At 31.4% G+C, this 17,236-nt stretch overlaps 1 long non-coding RNA gene across 1 annotated transcript in view; it reads right to left on the reverse strand.

Moving 5' to 3' along the window:
- Positions 1 to 3,769: 3,769 nt before the first annotated feature.
- The window catches only part of LOC123259257, a 58,944-nt gene continuing 45,477 nt past the window's right edge, over positions 3,770 to 17,236 (reverse strand). Inside the window, exon 4 of the long non-coding RNA XR_006508199.1 lies at positions 3,770 to 3,913. This is a non-coding gene — a long non-coding RNA (uncharacterized LOC123259257). The remainder of the gene's footprint in view (positions 3,914 to 17,236) is intronic.

Genomic DNA, 17,236 nt, shown 5'->3' on the forward strand with positions numbered 1-17,236 from the left:
CGGGAACGGCAGTAGCGGGAGTTAGTGGAATATCTGGCAGTATATATGTGTATATGGCATGACGACGGTCGGCCTTTTCGACGAAAAGGGTTGCTCAGCGCCGTAAGGCGTCGTTAAGATTAACATTGCGCACCCTACACACCCCACACTTCGTACTCATAACCTCCACCCTCTTTCATCTATCTACTCCTTAGTCGAGACTGCTGTTCCACTGAGCATAAGAGGTGAGATCTCTCCGGTCAATAACGCTCCACCTATTTCTATTCTGACCTTGTTATTTACTCTTTATTGTATTCCCACCAATCGCACACCGTCTCTGGTCAATTTGGCTTTTATTGCTTTTATCTGATAACCGGACTATTAAATAATCATTCGAGATAACTTTTATATTACAATAAAAATCCTTTCAGGTTTATTAATATGTTTTCTGTATGGTCGAAAATATTCGATTTAATTTTTGGGGTGACGTTAGACATAAAATTATTTTTTGAATAAAGTAAAATAGAAAGAAATTGTTGAAAAAAAAAAAAAAAGTTCGTTAGGTTTATGATGTTCAGTAAACATGATTTGATCATACATGCACTCGACTCAACTCACTTAAGTCATATTATAAATGCTTAACAACAAAACGGCACCAGCGATTAGATTTAGAGCTCGAGGGTAGAAAAGGGACGGGCCGGCTTGACCCGTAAATGTCTGGGAGAACTTGGTAGATTATAGGTTGTTTCAGCGTGTGCATCCATACAAGGTCTTGTTGATGAATAAATCGTTTTGATAAACGAACAAAAACGTATCACACGGTGCCTAAGAAAACGACCATTAAAGTATTTAAAAATAAGCTGACAAGAATATGGAGCTCGTTGCCATAAGTTCTAGAGTATAATATCAAAAGAAAAAAAAAATTATAAAAGGACGAGCAACATAACAACCCGCTGTTGCTCTAATAAAAATATTATAAACACAGTAAATGTTTTTAAAATTTTTTTAATATATATTTTTTGCATTTATTAACGCTTTCGTGACTGTTATGCGATAAATTTAAATTGCCTGGTATTTTTAGGGCTCTTGACCTCCTAAAGAATGAGAACGCAACTCACAACGAACAAGATATTATGATGCATCCTAATTTCAATACTGCTCCGTTATATTTGCTTTTATTACCGATTCTATAAATACACACTTAATGACATGTGTGATACGTCATGTATTGAGGATTTTAAATTATGCTGAGGATTGAGAAAAAGAAACTTTCTCAAAAAAAAATAAAGTGCTAAAATTTTATGTGGCTTATTTTTTTATTTTATTTTATTCATCCGGACTATTAAATTATCATATTTTTGTTAATTGATGAATTTTTCATCAGGCAGTCGTAAGATGGAAGTTTAATGTTAATATTACGTTAAATAAGGTACAAATGTTTCAGATGTAGTTCAGCTAATTACTTCACGAAAAAAAAAAATTAACTTGATTCTAAAGAAAAACTTAAACTTTCACCAAGTAAAAAAAAATATTTAAATTAATTATTTAAAGGATTTTCCATATAAATTTTATCAACTAATTTTATTTATTTTCGACTCTTAAATACCGAAAAAAAAAAAAAAATTACTAACAAACCAATTACAAGAACACTCATGTCCTATCAGAAACACGGAAAAAAAGGACCTGTAACATGAAATTATTTAAATGAGAAATAAAATATCCTTTTTCACATACTTTTTAATTCAGATTTTTTTGAACATGATCGTGAAGGTTCGTAAGTCCTGGCAGTGGCAGTGGCCATGATTCTCGTGTATAAGGACGGATAGCCTGGAGGTATATATCCAGGAATAAACCAGAGAATATAAAGTTTAAGTGCATCGATGCCTAGGAGGAAAAACATGAGGCTGCGGATGAGGTGGAGGTCTCTCTCCGAGGATGACATCAATGACTCGAGGCGAATAAGCATACCTGGAGCCTGGATCAGCATAGCATAGCCTCCTTATTCACTTCGCTGTTGCATTAGGCGTCATCCGGAACAGTCGATGCACCCGGTCCTCCACTCGGGACGACGTCTTCGACTGACGACCGCCGGAGCACAACTTGCCGCAATATTTTTATAAATAAATCCAAGAATAATAAAAGCTGTCCAGGGAACCAACAGAGTCCGTAAAGTTGCGAGGAAAATATATATATATATATATATATATATATATATATATATATATATATATATATATATATATATATGTACATGTATATTTATACATGTATGTGTGTATGTATATTTATATACAGATATATGATCGTAAATCTCTGTCTTGTAGAACTGGTTATACAAAATAGGCACTTGGCTTCACCATCGAAGCTACTTCGGATGCAAACTCTACACCAAATGCACGTTCCGGCAAGATCTACGCGCTCCTATAAGTTATATATTATTTTTATATGGATATATAACATTACTATCAGCTCGGCAACCTTATATTATACTCTTTTTTGTTTTTTATTTTAATAAACGAAAGATTCGAACACAATGAACTGGAAAAAATTCGCAAGGTAGATGCGGACCGAAAAATATCGATCTACGATCTGAATCTTCCATTCAATTCAATTTCATTATTTGTTACTTTAATAAAATGTAGACTCAGGTTTTAAGTTGGATTATTAAATTTTAAAGTTTAAAAATAAACTTTATGAAAAATTTTTAGTTTGGATCGAGATCATATATCGAAATTTTTATGATAAAAATGAAATTAAAATTTTTTTGGTACTTTTTGATTGGATTTTTTTGTTAAGTTACTTGTTTGAAGGTGTATTAATTAAAATTTTGGCGATTGTTTAATTTTAAGGTTTGTTTTAGAAAATATTATACATCACAGTATATAATAATAAATAATAATAATAATAATAATAATTATAAAAATGATATAGTCGACTGAGTATTGATTATTAAGTAATAATAAAAAATTAAAAACTAATAAATAACTTGGATTTTGATCGTCTCTACTGCTAATTTGAATAAGAGTTTTTTTTCTATTGTATGCAATATTACTTATTCAGTTTTTATTTGGATCCAGTAATAATTTACTAGCCTGGAGAACTGATCTGAAGAACCGGCTCTGCATAGTGCAGTATACCAGATTCTATATATAAGGCAATCAACTTTCCTCCCGTTTGATGCGTCCAACAGATGTACGTGGATATGGCCTAAGGCCATCATTGGGCGAGAATTATTCTGCACAACACACACAAACATCGCTTACATCCACACATATGCACTATATACGCAGAAGATGATAAAAAATCAAGCTAATTGATAGATTACATGCTAAAGTTTATTGACGATCATCAAAAGATCATGAAGTGGCCTTTCTGGTGAATTTATTGCGCTTATACTTTATACTCTAGACCGGAAAGCTGCCGTTTATGCTCCAGGATAATGGCAATATATAAGACAAGATCAATAAAGTTTACTTCGATGCTCAGATTCCCTCGATAGGAATCACCAACTGTTCAGTTCCGACATTCCCTAAGTCAAGCTAATAAAATTATCTAATTACTTATAATTGTTGCATTTATATTTGCTACAATTGAATTTACCGATTAAAGCGAACTTTATTAAATAAATGAATAGTAACTTTGAATTTCAGTAATTGAAAGGAATAATTTTAAGAAAATCCAGATAAATAAAACTACAACAATAATATCCGCTATTAAGAAGCAATTGATAAATAATTAATTTAAAGTATTGGCAATAAAAATAATTAGCGAATTAAAAATGTACTTACGCGCGTTCAATAAAAAACCGATTCACTGGTTTAATTACTGAGACATTACCAGTCTGATGAGTACTTCGGAACAGCAGCTTTTAAGGTTTTAGCTTCTCTTTACCCTTCTTGAGGCTCTTCGTGATTGGTTCGTCGCTATTTAACGACTTTACATGAAACAAAAATGAAATAATATTTATTTAAATGAATAGTTAAGATACTAAGCTATCATTTGATAATTGATTTATTATTTATTTTTATTACTTAAGATGTAATTAATAAAAATAAAAAAAATTTTAAAGATACTCAAAAATATTTCTAAGAAAAAATAAAACTTAACTTTTTATAATAACAATAACTATGATAATAATAATAAAAAAATAATTTGAAAGATATTAAAGTTGTATCGAAAGTAAGTCATGGCCTCGTGATTTCACGAGTAGTGTTTCATGCCAGCGAAAAAATTCAATTGTTATAATTTATAATACAGTATTGAATATCTGTAAAAAATATTCCGATACATAACAAGGCCGTAGATTAAAAAGATTATAGTCTCGACCGTTATTGACAATGAATAAAATTTTTGGAATACCTCTATCATTATTATTATTATTATCATTATCATCAAGTTCAATATTAAATATTCAATTACTATAAGAAAATTTGATTATTATTATTATTATGTTTTATCTAATTTTAAACTCTTTAAAGTAATATATTTTTTAGATGGGTACGCGATTCGTCTTGCACGTGCTCGGTGTCTCGTAAATTGTTTTCAAAGGACCCTACTGTGCTCAGAGTCTCTCAACTATAGAATATAATGCGGTTCGAGGAGGGTAATTACCCCAAGCAAGAATCGTGCGAATATTAACATCAGGCCCTTGACTCGGATCCATGATATTCAAGGGTCGTGATATCTATTGTTGCTGGAATTGAAGCTTCATAACAGCCGACTCGAATATCTCTGCACAATCAATAACAAAAATATCAATAGTCTGATTAACTATCAAGCCATGAAATGTTTACGAAGTAATTTCGGGCTTTTTAATGAATGGAAGTTTAAAATAATTTGGGGGCAGGTGCTCGTATTGATGGATTTTCGTGCGTAATTTGCTGAAGTGGAGCGAAAAAAATAACGAAGATGATGAAAAAGTGAAGATATAAATATAATAATGTAAGAATGGAAGATAATTTGAAGTAACGGATTGTGAAGCAAGGACGGTAAGGAGAAATGGAGTAAGTACGTCCAGCTAAATTTCATTTCAATCACCTAACCAATGAGAATTGACAGTATTATACCTGAGTTTGATTTCGCGGGAATCGACTTCCATGGTGTTTATTTTTAACAGTCTCATTTATAAGATCACCAACATTCAAAATTATGAATTGCAATCGTATGTATGTAAGTATCTTTTATTAAAAAAAAAAAAAAAAAAAAAAAAAAATTAGGAAAACGGTTGACTCTAAAGGCCATCCCTGCAACTTCCCGCTAATTCCGTTAATACCTGACTGCTTTTTTTGAGCTCTTCGAGCTCAAAAATACAATCTGTGTATTGTTTTGAGCTCTTCGAGCTCAAAAAGATACCTTTTCTATGCTTTTGAGCTCTTTGAGCTCACAAGTCTGATAGAAGTTTCATAGAACACTATTTTTTGAATTTTCAAACCGCAATAACTTTTGAATGAATGAACCGATTTTTACGCGGTTGGCGGCATTCTACGCAGTTTTTTAAGCCTCATAAAGAATTTTTAAGTTTTAATTGGTCAAACTAGAAATTTCGGAGTAACTCCGAAAAAACACTTTTTTCAGTTTTCTTTCGTTCACGATATCTCTCGAACGAATCAACCGATTTTGACCGTATTGGCGGCGATCGGCGTGGTTTTTCAAGGTTGAGAGCTGATTAGTTTTTGGAATCGATCGGTAGTGCCGTTTAAAAGTTATCCCAAAAAAAACCACTTCTGAAAAAAATTTTTTTCCTATTTTTTTTTAAATTTCTCTAAATTTCTCAAAATCTATCAGTCTGAATTGGTTCAAATTAACAGGAAATCTAAGTTTGGTGGAGCCCTTTCGAATGGCACGATTTTTGAAAATTTTCAATTTTCTTAGCGGGAAGTTAAAAAAATTGCAATTGGATTAATAAACCGCAATTTCAATATCTATATAGTATGTAAGAGGATAATAAGGGTTACTTTGAACTCGGATGAGTGAAATTATTTTTAGAATTAATTTTTTTACGGTTACTCGTTTTTAACTTCTTATTATACCGATAAAAAAAGTTTTCCTTTAAATAATTTGAAGTTTTCTCATCTTCTATTTAATAAATTCTATTTTATATCAAATTAAAAATATTTCTTGAGTTTTTAAAATAAAATTTTTTAAAGTTAAATTATCATAAATTGCAGTAAAATTTTAATGCCTGTACAAAATTTTCTGGCGGATCAAGAGAATTTTATCACGCGAATCATTGAAGTAATTCGCCACCTATACCGTGGCAGTATTTTACATGTAGTACAAAGAAGGGAGTAAAAAAAGGATATTTAAGAGGTTGACACCTCCATATTGGATATTAAGACATGATATACGCATCGATTATTCATGAATCATGTTCAGTTATTATGATTCACGTTGAATTAACACGCAAACTGGTTTATAGCGTGGCTATGGCGTCGTTAGAGAGTGTCGGCACGCGCCACACGTGGCGGAAGTGCTCAGTAGAAACCACGTGTACTTAATCCATATAGAGGATAGACCGATGTAAGATATATGAATAGGCGCCTGCAGGAAGTGCCACGTCCATGATATTGATATTGATATCGATGGTTAAATATTTAAAAAAAGAGACTTCTCTGGAGTATGCTCGACATCAGAAGAACAAATCTTTGCTCAGCTCGCCAATAAATTTCCCCTAATCATTGGATTATTAATGGAACAATTTATGTAACGGTAACGGGTTGAAAAAATGTTACGTAACAACGTAAATCGTGGAACGGCAATAATCGCAATTGAATCAGAGATGCTATCAGCGAAGTAGTTCATCATCACTTATCAACATGTTTTATAACCACGGGGCGTTGTTGTAACCACGCATTACAACTTGAGCTCAGTTTCATTAAATTTACTGGTGTGTCTACATCTAGTCAACTGACTAATCACTAGTCACTAGTCACTATTCGCGTAATATCCATGCAATATAATATAATGCATGGCACCATGTTGAGCAACGGAGTATTAGAAGATCGGCCGAAAGATCTTAACAAGAGATACTGCAACTGCACACATTGAGTAAAACGATCACACTTGAACCGGTCTTTACTTATATCAACGGCTAAGCCTTTTCCTGGGATCAATCATCATTATTTTGTAGCCTCAACACCTACGTTCGACACAATGCTCTCACAATACCTAAATTGCATTAGATTATGCATTTACGGTGTAATATAAACAGCTAACGTGCAAGCAATTGCTTTTCATGATCCGAGGTTGTATTAAGGGAAGGGGGGAGGTGCTACGATGCTAACTGGGAGCAATTTTAACTGTTAAAAACTCCCAACAAGATGGAAAACATTTTTTTTATTCTAAACAGTTACTTTAGATGTGGACATGAACTGGTGCGTTAATTTTTATTTAAATACAGTTTTTAATTTTGAAAAACTTTAAACTGATAGGATTTATTAACTACACGGAGAGAAATTTATAGGAACCTTTCCAAAAATTATAGGAATGGTTACTATAATAAAATGATCATTATAGGTATCAATACTATGCTCATTATGGGAACCATACTCATCATTTATTGGAAACATTCCTATACAATAATGGAATAGCTTCAATATATTATGGGAATGGTTTCTATAATATTATAGGAATGGTTCCTATGATATTATGGGAATAACGCACATAATAATAGAAAAATTTTTATGTTCATAATAATGGAGCAATCACATCAAAAATATAAAGTAATTATTATATATTTTTTTGGTAATATATTTTTTTTTGTAAATAAAAATTGATCTTTCACTAGAGTGAAAAAATTTCTTTTTCATAATTTTTATTCACGTGTTTACTTATTCTTAAATTGTTTATTCCAACTCAGTTATAATTGTATTAGATAATATTGAAAAATATTGTAGCAATTCTAAAGTTTCTCTAATAAAAGGGATATTTTCGTACTATACAATTAGAGGAGCAAGGTATACCTATATGGAAATTCATAGTTTATTTTTACAATTTTATTTTATTTTTAAAACAAATTATTTATTTACAATACATAAGTTGAATATTTATTAAATCCACCTTTTGGGTATGTAACTTTTATCAATTATATGAACAATATTACTTATTTTACAAATTTCAAATTATGTTATTAGGAAGCAAGTAAAATTATCGAAATTACTAATTATTTCAAATGCTTCAAAGTGGTCATCGAAGTCACAAATAACTTGAGTTGTAATGATAAATATCTCAATATTATTAGGCATCATCACTATAATATTTTGGGAATGGTTCCCATAATATTATAGGAATGGTTTCTATAATATTATAGAAATGGTTTCTATAATATTATAGTAACTATTCCTATATATTATGGGAACCATTCCTATATATTATAGGAATCATGCCGATATTACAGTTATAATTATAGGTATTGTTCCTATAATTATAGGAACCATTCCCATAATTATAGTAACATTTCCCAAAAATTATGGATACAATTACCATAATTTAAGTAATCGCTCCTAAAATGGTGTAGGAAAACATTTCATTAAAATTATAGGAATGATTTCCATATTTTTCTCTCCGTGTATCAATAACTTTTTTAAAAATAAATATATAAATTAATTTATTAAAAATTGTTGACGTCAAATAACTTTTCTCCGTGTGAAAGGGTCCTCGGTAATAAAAACAACGCGACATCTATGAAGTTAAATGGAAAGTAAATCATTGAACATGTTTCATGGCGGCTACGCAGCAGCTGGTTCCCTTGGAAGTTTGTAGGTTATGTGTTGTGTGACCGTGGAACCAGTTTGAGGAGGGGGCGAAGGATAGATAAAGATCGCGCAGTTTAAATACGGGGAACAGTGGTAGCGGATAGAGCCAATACAAAGTACAAATACAGGATAAAACGGCGGGCATAAGAGTGGAAGGGAAATAAAGGACAAAAGTGTCATTGATTGATGATGATCGTAATTGAACAACTCGAGAGAACAATCGATGCTCTCTGAATGGTCACATAACCACAATACCCTGGATTAAGTTCTCTACACGCGACTACATACTGCTCTCCCTTCGCCCTTGTCCCTTGTCCCTTGTCTCTTCTCTCTTGTGCTCGGACACACTAATACAGTGTGGGTGGACGAGTCAACCCGGTAGGATTGGGTGAGTAAAGTGTAAATGAGGGGTGCAAGTTGACACGAATTCGCTATCTTTCAAAAGTTTACCGTGTTACTGTTAAATTCCGACCCTTGAAATCCCTAAAATCTATGGGTTATGTTGTTAGTGACGCTGCCAGCCGCGGTACAGGAGTCTGTTATATTACGCGGGCGGATACTGAGACCTCCGAGCGGGTTTTTATCTCCCTGTGTATCCGAGGATTTGCATGTTTTAATATGGATTCCTCATACACGTTTATCGGCCATATAAATACCAGGTTCATTCCTATCAGGATAAATGTATGAAGGAATAATAATGCAGTCAAGTGAAAAATACTTTTGGTTATTTTTATGGAGGTATGAGATCGCGTAAATAATAAACATTGTTGATACATTAATTATTGTAATAATTATATAAATTACAATGAAAAAAATCGAGGTTAATATTCTATACTACGGAGTTTTAACACTAAATAAATTTAGATTTGAAATTTTATCCATGAAATTCGGGATTATTTTCTCACGACTAGATTTAATTATTAATTGGCTTGATCATAAATATAAAAAATTACAAAATCCTGAGTGATAAAGAAATAAAATAAAAATATGCAAATAATAAAAATTATAATTAATATATACTTCATAAAAAAATGATAAAACAATTAATAAGATAAATAAAACGTGAATGCAATTCCAGTGAAATAGTAGAATTATATGCCGGATCGGGTGAATTATTTACGAGGGTCCGATTTACGAGCAAGTCAATAAAACAAACAAGTTGTCAGAATAATATCATCTGAAAACAAATCCAGATTTCTGCAAAAAACGGTATCATAAACTTTTATTTATGAATTATATTATATAAATGTGATACCGCAGAGATTTATTATTATTATTATTATTATTATTATCATTATTATTACTACACTTGAAGATAAACAGCTAACCACCCGAAAGAGTTTAAAAGAACGAAATTATGAAACAAAATATAAAAATAATAATATGTGCTAAGACCCACCAGCGAGTTGGTCTGCACATGTAAAACTTTTTGAGTTATTGATTCTTGAAAAGCAAATATTCATATGTTTTTTTCATGGAAACTATCATTCTCTCACAACAGCTTGACAGCGACGAATTTTTATTTTTAATATTATTTATGGATTGCTTTGACTGCTGGGAGCCCGAATAAGTTGACCAATCTTTTACAGCTTTATTTAGTGTATCTCCAACTTGTTAATTCATCCAGTCACCACTTTTATAAATCAGTAGATTATTTAATAAAGTTATATTTATTTTTTAATTTTATAAATAATTTTTTACTTTTTGCACGTTTCATAATGCGAAATATTAGAAAGTGCTCTTAATTTTATATAATAGGAATTAAAATAAAACAAGAATTGTAAATAAAATTAATTTCTTGTAATTTATTTATATAATTCATTCCAGCAGTGCCCAGTAGATAATTTTTTATTTATTTTTATTGATCAATTAAGAATTACGAGTTGTGCTTCAAGATTTACCAAACTTTTTTTGTTTAACTTTTACCTTTGATGAGTATAATTTCTTGATTTTCAGCGAACAAATACAAAAGAGCAATAAATAAATTTACCCCTCTGTCAAGAGAAGTTAATGATGTTTACTCTCATGTGAGTTTAATGATGCATTCGTGCAAGCAAAGCCATCTAAAATCTCTTTTTCCAACATTATACATGATACCCAACATATATATCCGTATATCCATTGATATGTATACTAGTGTGTAGATATAGGAGCAAAAACTATGAGGACAAAGCCGCAGTCTATTGAAAAAAAATTATAAGGGGATATTGTGTGACAAGAAGCTTGTATACCCCGGCATTAACCGTTGACTCTAACGATCATTAGTCAGTGTCGGAAGAGGCATACACTGGATTGTCACCGGGTATTTCACCTTTTTTTTCTCCAATCTCGTCACCCTTGTAAAAAAAACCAACCGAGTTATAAAATCACTCAACGATTTTTTAACGATATCTTCCGAGGCTCAAGCCCAGCCCGAAATCACTTTTTTACAATAGCCTACTTAATATTTAGCTGATACAATCAATTTGCATTTTTATTTGCATTTGGAGTTTTTTATTTCCATTGATAGGCTATGAAAAATTATGTTGTAGGGAAACTATTTATCTTGGTATTGTATCACGCTGCAGTCGAATCACTTATGCATGAGCACATCCATGAGAAAATTTTTTGGTTTTTATCTAATCTCTAACTTTGAAAATTGTGGGGATATTTAGTGAACAAACCTTCAGAACATCAATTGAAACGTCGGAAAAAAATTAATTTAATATTTAATAAGCTTTATTAACTGTTTATAAATGATTTTTTAATATTATATGGCTCAATAAATATTAATTAATTAAACGGTCATTACAATATGCCCATTCATTTTCATATTAATCAATTAAAAAACCTCTTCAGAAAAAATGATTGAAAAATCGCTTTTTTGCACCCTTTTAAATGTATAAGCCCTTAAAGATAAATGATGATTTGTAATTTTCAAGAGCTTGCTTAATCACGTTTTATTCCAATTACGAGCATATGCTGGTGACGTTTTAGCGCTTTGTTACCAAATCGTGTATAATGCTTAGAGATCGTCGCAAATTCATTCACACCCTCACTTTAAAAGAAAAAAAAATTTAGAGTATAATAATTTTCAAAGATTAATTATTGATTACGATCCACAAAAAAAAGAAAAATTTACATTTCTCTCAAATCTGGATGTTGCCGACTGTACACGGAGAAAAAAATTTTGCTATAGGAACTCTATAGTAGTTAGTTAGTTGTGAAAAGTTCCAGTAGGTTAACGTATTCTTATGGTAACAATACCGTTTGGCTCCTGCAACTCGACATCGTTGAGCTCTGAGAGCTAAACGTTATTTACCTCTCACAACTCTACAGGATCGTTCTGCGACTATAACAAATTTTTGGAAGTCTGTTTAATAATTTTTTTTAACGATTTAGCATTGATAATTTAATAAATAAATGCGGCAGAATGAATTTATATTGCCAACAATAATTGTATATGACAAATAAGAATAGTATTATAATAGAAATAAAATAATAATAGAACTTATATTACAAATAAGAGTTATTTGTTAAATAAAAATATAATCGTCACAAAATTATCTTATTTTCTTAATTATATCAATAAATATTGGGGATAAAATCACTACCGTATATGCACAAGAAAAGATAAATAAACGAAAACAAATTTTATTTTGTGTTAAATGGGGTCTTTTGAATGTATTCCGATAACTTATTACTTATCACAATATATTAAACTAATAAATTTAATTAACAGTCACTGCAAATGAACCTTGAAAAACCACAAATACAAAACTGTTCTAACGAAATTCAATTTGACAAAAAAAAACCTATTTCCTTAAATAAATAAACTGGAAACTTAATTGTCCTCATATATTTTTAATAATATGGATAACAAAATAATTCTGTTTGTCATTTTAGAAGGTTATGAAATATGTCAGCGCATTCCACTACTGCGTAACGCAGAGCGCTCTCAACTGTGCCGTTTGGCTCTGAGAACAATCCCGTAGAGCTCTGAGAGCTCAACAACTTTGAGTTATCAGAACTAAATAACATTTTGTTACTGTAACTCTACAACAAACAGTAAACTGTGTATAGTTGTGGTAACTCTACAGTTAGGTTACCAGAACGAAATTTTTTTTTTCCGTGTATGAACAAGAATTAATACTTGGTTATAATGATTACTCCTGTATATGTGAGTGTTAAAGTGTGTGTGTGTGTGTGTGTGTGTGTGTGTGTGTGTGTGTGTGTGTGTGTGTGTGTGTGTGTGTGTGTGTGTGTGTGTGTGTGTGTGTGTGTGTCAGAAATAGTTAACAGTTTGTAATCACTATGCCGACAAATTTACCGAGGGATAGAGACTAAACCATGCAGAAGGGTTAAACCTAGGGCGAAGCTGCGGCACCTTGCGAGTCTTTGCTAATTAAATATTCCTTGAGGGTTGGGTTTACTTTGAAACTGTACTAACCTTCTAACCGTACCGATCTATTTTGGCAAGTACTTGCTCCAACAAGACACTACAAACTGTCAAACTTGGCCCACGTCAGCAAGTTATGTCTTGATCTTCATACGCTTATGTGAACACTTATGGCGATTATCTTCTTCGTCCTCGACCATCCTTTTTTTTTAGACTCATCATATTTTTTTCAACGTTCAGCACAAGCTCAAAAATATTATTTAATTTTAACTTAAAATTTAAGTTTGAGTCCTGTAAATTTTTAATTATTATGTAAATTTTATTTTCGACCCAAGACTAGGCAAATTTTGGAAAACAATTTAAAAATTTTTTGTTTTAATTACGATTAATTTCAGTGATCATTGACACACAAATCAACCGTTGCGCTACGACTTTAGATGGATGAAAATACTAATTTTGAATTAGATAATTTTATTTAAAAAAAAAAAAAAAAAACAGTAAGCAGAGCTGACGATTTTTCATTAAAAAAAGGAAGTTTTTTATCCGGATTTCCATTTGTATCCATGTTGGCTGTCAACAGGTTTGACATTGTTTCTATTTGTCTCATTCCTTCTATTTTTTGTTCTGTCACTGCCCGGGGCCAGTGACAACAGAAAAAATACATACAGCAAATACATATACATATACATATACATAGGAGTAGAGTAAAGAGGAGAAAAGTAAACTAAACAGGCAGCGAGCTGAAGAGGGGTGCCTTTTCATAAGCACGTGACTCGATGGTTGAGTGATTGATGAGAATGAGGATTCACTGATCGCCGTACAGAGAAGTAAAGCTAAAGCCATCAACTAATTTGCTTTCACAGAGGATACACTATTTCCCGCTATACTCTTTGTTTACCAACAACTTATTATATTATTCAGGCGGACAAGACATTAACAAGTTAGTTTTTCAGTGCACTACACCCTTGTGAATCAACGCCTAGCTCACTACCACAATTTGGGGCATCTAAATCAAAATCCCTAGGAACGTTGACTGCTAAGTGACGATATAATTTCTATTTAGATACATTATTATTCTTTTTTCTGGATTTTTATAAGAATATTATTTAATTGAACTGTAATTTTTACAGTAAGACATTTAAAATATTGAGGAATTAATTTTCTGAGATATTATTAATTTTCTATATTTTTTGTTTTGATATAAGATGTAAATTTATATTGGATAATTTAAATGCAAAGAGAATTATACGATAGATCATACTCATAAGTAACAAGAAACAGATATAATTATTTTATTATGTATTCCCATGCATTACAACATGTGTGGGTCAGAATTTGCATGATCCAATCGCGGGTTAATGAAAAACGCCGTCTATCAAAGAATTTTTAAACAAAAATATTCACCGGGTGAATATGTTACACGTAAAACTCACCTCATACTCACACGCAGGATGAATAATACCCCTGTTGCTCGCATCTCAAAACAGCCTATCCCTTTCCGCAATTTTCCCCCAGCTATTTTTTTATCTACCCGCGATAGACATGCGTACACGTACGCGTTATTTCTTGGTTATTACGCTCCCCTAGGTCCAAAAAGCGCATATTTATTTCGCATGCCATGTCTATAATAATCTCACGTATGTATTACACGATACACATGTGTAATAAACTTCAAAAATTTTGCAATTTGCTTCCTTTCTTAATTTTCTCAAATCGTACCATTGAAAACTTTTTTAAACATTTTAACAAAGAAATTAATTAATTTTGATTTTATTTTTTTAAGACGCAAAAACATTTTTTTTTTTTTTTTCGTACTTGTGTCCCATGTCGCCGTTTCGCTCCGAGCAACTCGATGTCAATTTTTCGAGCGAATAAATAACAGATCTTTCATTTAATAATACGGCTACTTGAGACACAATTATTTTGAAAAGTTCTTTATCTTCTCCCCGACTAATTATAATATGCCCCGGAGTAATCGAGTATGTGAGCTCTTTTTTTCCAGTTACCGAGTAACTGCGTATGCGCTAAGGTTATTTATTTGCTACACAGACTTTTTACTTTTTTCATCGTAGGCGGTACATGTATTTTTTCCTTTACCTCAAACCTACATACACACGCACATGACACACGGGAGACTTGGATGAAAAATATCCAGGCCGAGTTGTAAAGTAACGTTTAGTTAGTAGGAAAACGTCTATATTTAAATAACGAGGAGAATTCTATCCTGGGTTATTTATTATTCTCATTCGTTCTTTGAGCATTCGTACGTAGATTTTTAACAAGTGGCCACCGTGACGCCCTTATGTGTCATAACAAACAGTGTCGGGTCTCGGGAATAACGCCACCGGAAAAGCCATTCGTTAATAAAATTATGTATTTGTATTTATAAACCGAGTAAATGACAGTCGAAACATACTTTTTCTAAAAACTCCTCTTTATTTTAGACTGGTGTTGTAATTATCACGCAGATGCTGACGGATATATGTGATTTTACTTATGGTTTTATGTTTTTCTTCTTTGTGAGTTACCGTGGGGTAAAATTAGTGTAATTTATATCTTTTTTTTTTCTTTAATTATTCAATTATGGAAAATTTAGGTCGAATATGGAGTAAAGATGTTTAGAGATATTTTTTTTTAATTGAGCAATAAATCTTAGACTTTTTATCATTCGACAAATTTTTTTAAATTGATAGAAAAATTTTTTTAAATCAAAAAATTCTGAATTGAAAATAAGAAATCAGTTATTAGTTTGAAAATTTTTTTATCATAAATTACCGAGATAATTTGAGTACAAAGTAATTTCCCAACAAATATAAGAAAGAAAAAATTCAAAAGATAAAAAAATATTTTATAATTACTCATCTTTGAAAAATGATGGCATTAAGTTGAAAACTAATTTATCCAATATTAAAAATTCACTTCAGTTCACCCGTCTACTGCATTTTGAAATTATAGCTCTCCGAAGTAAAGTATACTCCACACGAGGGAAATCAGAAACTTGTTATAATACTTAAAATTTGTTCACTCACCTTCTGAATACCAAGTAAACATCCATCACATTACACTGCATTCATCAGCCAATGAACTTCATCACCGCTCGTGAAATAACAGCTTACAGCCTCTCAACAAATTGTTCGTCTCAACGATTGCAAAATAAAATTAAAAACATAACTATAAAACATAACTAATAAATAACTAAAATTTGTGATGAAAAAACCTGTCATTGATCATCAGCACAAATTTTGATATTAAATTTTATTTTTCCAATTTGTTGATCAATCTTTACTCTTACTAAATTCATACTTTTTAATAATGATTAAGTAAATTTATTAATCGAATTTAAGTGATAAAATGGATTACTCGGATATTAGACCAATTATTGACGGGTTGAAAAACTAAAAGGTGGTATTTATTTTATTTAGCGGCTTAATATCAACGAAATAATTTTTATCAGAACAAATAGTATTAAAGACAGTAAATATCGATCTAACGTCAGTGGCGTTAAATTTGATGAAGAAATAAAGTTTAAAGGCACTTTAAATTCTCAGTGGTGGCATAATAAATCTTAGCTGGGTAATCGCGCTTTAGATTCTGGTGTACAAAAGCTACGGGGAGAATATAACAGCGACAAAGACAAAGACAATAAATATAAATGAATGAGAAAATGAATGAGTGTAAGAAAGAGAAAGAGAGGGTGAAAGTGTAAGACTAGAAAGTACAGGCAGCAGGTCCCCGATTATTATTTTCCTCAGCACAGTAGTAATAAATTTAAAAAGTAAATCCTCCCTTGGTTTGCATTTTTCTTAGAATAAAAATAAAATTTATAAAACGATCGGTGTGTAATGTGTAAGAGTATCACATCAGTGTAATTCATTCGTGAAAAATATTTTTTTTCAGCTTTTAGCAGCACGAAAATTAAAGTGCCTGAAATGAATATATGTGTATAAATGTCTGAGGGTATATCTGCTTAAATGTAATGCAGTAACTGCCATCGTATAGAGGAAAGCCACCTGCGCCATTCAGAGTTATCACTTCGCCCAACCAAAGGTCTTATCTACGAATCCAACGAGAATAACAACGGGATTACGAAAATTAAACCGGTTTCTCTTCATGTGTCCCTTCTGCA

This window comes from Cotesia glomerata, linkage group LG2 (genome assembly GCF_020080835.1).
Source record: "Cotesia glomerata isolate CgM1 linkage group LG2, MPM_Cglom_v2.3, whole genome shotgun sequence".
In the NCBI taxonomy this organism is placed as follows: Eukaryota; Metazoa; Arthropoda; class Insecta; order Hymenoptera; family Braconidae; genus Cotesia; species Cotesia glomerata.